Here is a 7,485-nt window from a genome sequence, read left to right on the forward strand (position 1 = left end):
CTGTTAGATTTGAGAGGTGTCCTAAGGCAATCGCCTTACAGTTATACTATTTATTAGATAAATAGCAATTCACTATTTGAGTGCACATTCCATATGTGTTTGATCGGATCTTAAACTCGAATACTGAATGTCCGCAATACGATTCATAGCATGAGAGAATTTGTGATTGGATCACAACTCGTGAGCATCTCTACATGTGCAATTATGAGCGTATTGAAATTATCCCTAGTCAAGGAATTGATGAGCACGGATGTCATCGATTCTGTCGAGACTAGCACGTTTTGAACTCCTTGGTTAGCCAAGCAGCTGATCTCACTGCCGTCAACATTAGATGTTGAGAGTTAAACGTGGATGCTGGTTAAAGGTAACCAGTTCATTGGAGTGACCTGTCTTTGAGACTTCATATGGTTCTATATATATATGTCAATGAAGATCTCAATGCAGCTTAAGTGCGAGTTTCCTTTGACTTGCGGTATTCAAGTCACCTTGGTCATGGAGGCTTATACTTTGACATCTTAAGTAAGCATCTCCGAGGAGGTGTGGACCCGAGATGATTGGGTATAAGTCGAAGTGTCCGAAGGTGTTTGAATAGCCCACAGAGGATTCACCGCTCCTTGGAAAAGGAGACGTATACCCTGCGACCGCTTGTCAGGATTGTTACTAAAAGTCTTTGGCCAAACCATTACATGTTAAGAGTACGATACTCTTGGATACGTGTACGAGTAACTTGAATCCACAGGACAAGAAAGCAGCTTGGGCTAGGTGTGACGTAGTCAGCCTAGTGGGGATCGACATATAGACCATGTCCTGAACAAAGCGAGTATAAAACGGTGAAAGGAACGAAGCACGATTCAGTGTAGCTGCTGAAAGGTTTAGAACTGTTCTGGAATCAATCGTTGATTTTTTAGTCAATTGGGAATCATGATATACTACTAGGTGTCACTCATGATCGTTCCGTAATTGATGGTTAATTACGGACGGCCAACATAGCCGAAAACCTATTGGGTCACACGCACAACAAGTTCTCCGAACGACTTAAAACGAGTTTGAGAATTAGATTCTCAGAACGAGAGATATAAAATTTGGTTGGACCAGACAATGGACAAAATGATGGAATTCATCTTACGAAGATGAAATGAACGAAATTGATTTCATTCAAATCAGAGGTCGTTTGGTTAGTGAACCGAATTGAACCAACTTGGTTTGGTTCATGATGGAAGAGATTTTGGCAGAACAAATGTGATGAAAAGCTTCGTCTTATGAAGACGAATCGAACAAAACTAGTTTGGATCAAATCTGAGTTCGTTTGATTTATGAACCGAGCGAACCAAGTTCTAAACCCGATCTGGTTCGGTTCGCTACAGTATGAACCTGGTTTAGGGTTTTGGTTTTATGTTTTACTTTTTGTTGTTTTGTTTTGGCTGCCGCTAAAACAGAAAAAAAAAAAACCAAAACTAAAACCCGCGTTACTGTAGCTTCCCTGTTTTTTATCGCGACTTTTGTTCTTGTAGATCTTCCTTCCCTCTCCTCTCCGCGCCGTCTCCCCACCGTGTGCGCCAGCCGCAAACAAGGAAGAAATACTGAGGTTAGGGCACGTTGTTTGCTCCTCTCGGTTTTCCCCTTCCTTTCCGCTCCGATCGCGACTTTAAGGGATGAATTTCCGCCGATCAAGCGCCTCACTCGTCGGCCTTTGTTCGTGCTGTCTGCCGAGCAGAAACGCGAGCGACGCCCGCCATCCGCCACCCGTCGGAGAAGCAAGGACGCAACAAACCCTAGCCGACGCTATTTGCTTCCTGTTCGCGTGAACACAGCCGACTACAAGGAGGAGAAACGCGAGCGCCAGTCTTCTTCTTCCCGAGTTCACCGGCGTTCTTCTTCCCGATAGCACCAGCGGCCTCTTTCTTCCCGGTGGAGAATCGCACGTGAAGGGGCTCATTCCTTGCTGAGAATCACGTGTGAGGGTTTCCTTCTTGCGATGAATGCTTCTTGTTGCCGGAGAGAAGCATGCTCTGCTTCTTGTTGCTGGATTGTTGCCGAAGGAAGCACATTGCGGGAGAGAAGCTTGTTGGCAGAAATAACTTGTCACCGAAAGCATGTTGACGGATAGGAGCCGTCCCGGAGCTGCCGCAAGGGAGAGGAGAGAAAAATTGTATTCTCTGTATTCGGCCGTGGTTGTGTGGGAGAGGAGAGAAGAAATTCTGTTTTATCTTTCTTTTCGAAGCGATTTATGAAATCGCTGTCGAAATACTATTCCACTATCATTACCGAAAAGTTTTCGGTTGTTTGTCCTAATCGGCGGTCAACGGTTGACCACCGATAAACTACATCGGGAATACGATTCTTGATGATAGTTCGAAAGCCTCAGAACGATCGCGACACACGTTGTTGTGTGGTTTCCGAAATAAGGCTTCTCTCGATTCGATCGTCATCGATCATCGGCTAGTACTGAAGACGATGACGCGACTCGTGGTTTCCGAAGCCGTCCAGACGGGAGCTTGGCGTGGATCACCAGTAGAGGCGGGACTCAGACGAGGATCGCTCGATTGATTCAACATGGCTCAACATCGTCATCGCGAGGTACACGTTTAGAATAATTTTATTCTGTAAATTTTATTTATGCACGTAGAATAATTGTTATTTAGAAAATTTTAATTTCCTGCCATGCCTTGTACATGTTATTACCTGCTATGCATGTGTGTGTTGTGATAATAATTAGTTTTAATTATCTGTATATTTCCGTTGCGCACGTTTCCGAAACGTGAGAACACGCGCATTGCACCAGGACGATCCCAACACTACTGTTGGGTTGCAAGGGTGCAATCATAGTTCCACATCTAAAGTACATGGAAAAGATCATGGGGTTAAAAGGATGGAAAGTATCTCTATTGGTATGAGACTTTTTGGGAGAGCCCAAGAACAAAGCCATGAGGGTTTAAGCCCAAAGTGGACAATATCATGCCATTGTGGAGATATTTTGATTCCATCAGTTTTAACAAGTGGTATCAGAGCGAGATCGCTCTTCACCGGACTAATCGCGGATGAGCTATGATCCAGATTTAACCATGTGGTTTGAACCTTAAATAAAGGAAGTGGGGTGCTCCCGTATCTGAATCAAGAGGACCAGACACCAGGTGAGAAGTCCTAGTAGGTCGGGTGGACCGAGGGGCAAAAAGTCCTAGTTGCGACTAGGTGGGAAGTCCTAGTAGGTCGGGTGGACCGAGGGGCAAAAAGTTCCAGCTGCGGCTAGGTGGGAAGTCCTAGTAGGTCGGGTGGATCGAGGGGCAAAAAGTCCTGGTGGGTCAAGGATTCAGACATCAAAAACGACGTTGAGGGGGGCCTGTGGTCCTTTGTTTGAGGGGGGGATTGTTGGGTTGAAGGGTGCAAACATAGTCCCACATATAGCTGTCAAGTCGGGTTAGGCCCGCCGGGTTGGCCCGCCCCGCCAAGAAATTTAGGTGGGTTGGGTTGAAATTTTATCAACCCATTTTAAGACGGGTTGAGGTGGGTTGGCCCGCCTAGGCCCGCGACCCGCATGGGTTGGCCCGCGACGGGCTTGGGTTGGCCCGTGGGTTGAGAAAGTTTATTTATTTATTATAAATTTTAAAATTAAAGTATACAACTTAATGAATTAGTGGATTTCGTTTATTTAAAATACAATTTAAGCTTAAAAATTATAATTCAAACTTAAAACTGTCAACTTAATCAATTTAAATTATATTTTAAATTTAAAAATTTTAATATTTTTAATATTTTTTTATTTTTTAACAGGCCCGCGGGTTGGCCCGCCTAAACCGCGGCCCGCCTTGAGTTGGGTTGGGTTTGAGATTTCGACCCGCCAAATTGGTGGGTTAGCCGCCCCGCCCCGCCATATGATGGGCCCGCCATGGGTTGGCCCGTCCCGCCATGGGTTAGCCCGCTTGACAGCTCTAGTCCCACATCTAAAGTACATGGAAAAGATCATGGGGTTAAAAGAATGGAAATTATCTCCATTGGTATGAGGCCTTTTGGGGAGAGCCCAAGAACAAAGCCATGAGGGTTTAAGCCCAAAGTGGACAATATCATGTCATTGTAGAGATATTTTGATTCCATCAGTTTTAACATTTACTACAAACAGTATATGGATTCGTCCAAATCAGTCAGACCAAAGTCGTGCGTGCGTGTAAAGGGAGACAGGGAAAAAAATAAATCCTTAATATATTTTTAACAGCGTATTATCTATCCACGCTGCTAATACCATTTTTTTAACCCTCTTTTAACAGCGCAGAATTTTTGCACGCTATAAAAAATATTATTCACAGCGCACGATTATACGCGCGCTGTTAATTTTAAAATATAATATATTATCCGCAGCGCACTTAATTATGTACGCTATAAAAATTATTATTAACAACACACTATAGATGTGTGTCGTTAACGACGTGTTGCGGAAAGTTAAGTTTGTTGTAGTGCTAGATTCGTGTAATTTTAAAGTCAAAAATAAATCTTCTAAACTACTTACCTCTAAATTCTTAGAAATATAGTAGGAATCTACTATAGACATCTATTATGGGATACGTGGAAAAGCATTCAACGCATACCTTAGAGTGTTTCGCTTTGACACTCTTTTGTCTAGATTTTGTAGATTTATTAATATCTCCTTAAGACATGCATGTAGTTGAGCCACTATTTCTTCCTTATCTAACTTTAGGTTGCTTAGTTGATTGCTAAGCAGATCTCTTCTGGTGAGCTTGATTTCTAAGGTACCTTCATGAAGTTCTAGAAACTTTTTTCAGAGATCTTTGATAGAGTTGTAAGTATCAATCAGATTGAGTTCCTACACTAGTAACACACTTAGTAAATGTAATTCAGCCTTACCATTTGCCATGAATTTATCTCATTATTTCTTACTCCATCTGGTTCATCAATTTCTTCACTATCCTCGTTCCTGGGCACTTCGAAACCATGTTTAATACAAATCATAAATTGAAAATCTATTTGGAAAATACCTTCATTTTCTTTTTCTAAATTGTGAATTCACCCTCAAACTTTGGTGGGTTGGATGTTTGATCCGGTCATTCCTCCTGATCTAGTTGTTGAGTTGGCGATTAGTCCTTTTGAGCAGTCTCGTTCTGATACCAATTGTTGGTGCAGCGGAAGCAACTTGGAATCACTGGAGGGTAGTGGTGAATAACAACTTGCAAATCAAAATCTCAATTTCTCTTGCTAATGTTTTAGCAAGGATACACTAGTTAAAAATACAAATATAATATGAAAAATATGAAACATGAATTTACTTGGTTACAACTCTCGGGTTGTTAGTCCAAGAAGTATGAAAACTTCACTAAAATCTCCTCATTAGAAATGATCCGGAAGCAAAGAAGCCTCATACAACGGTTGAGCATAAGAACTATAAATATCGAAAGATAATGAATTCGAATGTGTGTTATTTTCTTCTTCGAGTTTCAGTCTATTTATAGCCTTCACCACGATTGACCATGGTGCTGATGTGACACTTTTGAGTGCTTGAATTCGTCGAACTCAATCCACTTTGGCAACAGACCACTAATAGCTCTAGATGATTCCTTGCAATTCGAGCGCTTGGAAAGGATCTGGGCACCTGAATTTTACTACATGGACTCCATCCTGATCCATCTCGGTAATGATCATGATAGCTTGGATTTGGTATTCCGGCACTTGGAATTAATCTGGGTGCCTAGAACAGCTTCAAGCGCTTGTAATGGTCGACCTTGGGTGGATCATTTTCCTTCTTCGTTATACCTTGGTCACCTTATGCATTCTTCTTTCCGGCTTCTCATTCTTCAGATGCATTAACCCCTTCTTGCTTGCTCCTCTGCGTCCTTCTCGCTTCGTTGAAGTACTCTTCTATAGCTCCTCGTACCTTGGATACACTGAGCCCGCCAGCTCCTTTTCCATGCCATCCTTCTCACTCGATTGCATCTTTTGCCAAGGTTCACCATCTAGAACACGTGTGTTATCCTAAGTCTCTGTATACTTAGACATATACATCAAACATAACACGGACCTAATTTCAGACTTATTTGACCACACATCAAAACTCCACTAGAGTACTAACACTGAGTTCCAGTCAACTAGAGTGGTATTCAAGCATCCAAAAATATGTAATGTCAGTAACAGGATGAACAAAGACTATCTCGTGGATCAGATTGACCTACCACGTCATGTATTTTTGATCTACCGATAAGGGTTTTTCGATCAACCGAAAGTGTCATGACTAGACTCTATAAAAGGGAGGTGAGGGTCTCTTGCTCAAAGTACACACAACATGATCAAATCTTTAATCACATTCAAATTTCTAATCCCTTTCCTCTTTTAAGTTTATACTAAACTGTTGTAAGAGGTTTCTCTACCCCCATCACCTTACTAAAGAAGAGAAGGATAGTTGACAAATGCTTCCTTCTGTGCATAGGCCTTAGAGTAACAATTTGGGGGTGTTGAACCAAGTACAAAACTCATGTCCATATTGCTTTTATGTTTATTTATTTTATTAATGTGTGTGTCCTTGCTAAGTAATTAGCAAGAGAAAAAGAACTTTAATTTGGAGGTATACTATTGACCCCTCCCTTTCTAGCGATTCATATCCCTTCTGCATCACATTCAGTAGGAACATTTGGGTTCTAAGCAACTAAGAGAATTTTCAATTAACCAAAAGATGTAGGGTATATGAAAACAGGCAATTGGATATTCTGAGTGACTAGAAGCAAGTTGGGTGATCAAAGAAAGAGGATAAATATTGGATGCTTGGTAAATGAAAAGAATCAGTTCGGGAAATTGTGTTTAGGATGATCAGTAGTTGGTCCAGTCAACCGAAGTATAGATAAGAATCAAGCAATAAAGGAAATGTTATTAGTAGGAAAAACAAAAATTTGAGGTCTGGTCAACCTAATTATCCTTATAAAAGAGGTTGCGGGTGAAGCTCAACACACAACTCAAGGCCAAAAAAAAAACATCCTTCTACTCAAAGTTATTGTTCTTGTGATCTAGGAGGCGGCAGCATGAATGCAAATCCCATTTAGGGCTTGTAGACGTGATCAATGATTGTAAAGTTGATTTACACTTTTCTTTTATTATTATATCTTTTGTATTATTGTATTATTATTATGATAGAAACTTTTAAGAGATTTCTTGGACTCTAGAGGGTTTCTAAAAAAGAGGAAGGTAGTAGATTCACCTTGAGAAGTAGTATGTGGAATAGCAATCCAAGGGGTTCCTAACCACGTAAATCTAGTGTGTCTTCTATTTGTGAGATTGTTTTATATTTTTTATATTTTGTTATGTCCTAACAATCCAACCAAGAATGTTTGACTAAGTGGTATTCATTCTCTCTAGTGTCTAATTCGATCCTATAGTGACAAGGCTCTGATACAAATTGTTAGGACCATAGTGATGGCTCGAGGGGGAGTCAATATCCTTTTTCATGCTTGTTTGGTGAATTGAATTAAAAATTTTTAGTGTGGAACAAGCAAA

This window comes from Curcuma longa, chromosome 14 (assembly GCF_044706935.1).
Source record: "Curcuma longa cultivar G26 ecotype Majalengka, Jawa Barat chromosome 14, ITB_CL_G26_1.1, whole genome shotgun sequence".
In the NCBI taxonomy this organism is placed as follows: domain Eukaryota; kingdom Viridiplantae; phylum Streptophyta; class Magnoliopsida; order Zingiberales; family Zingiberaceae; genus Curcuma; species Curcuma longa.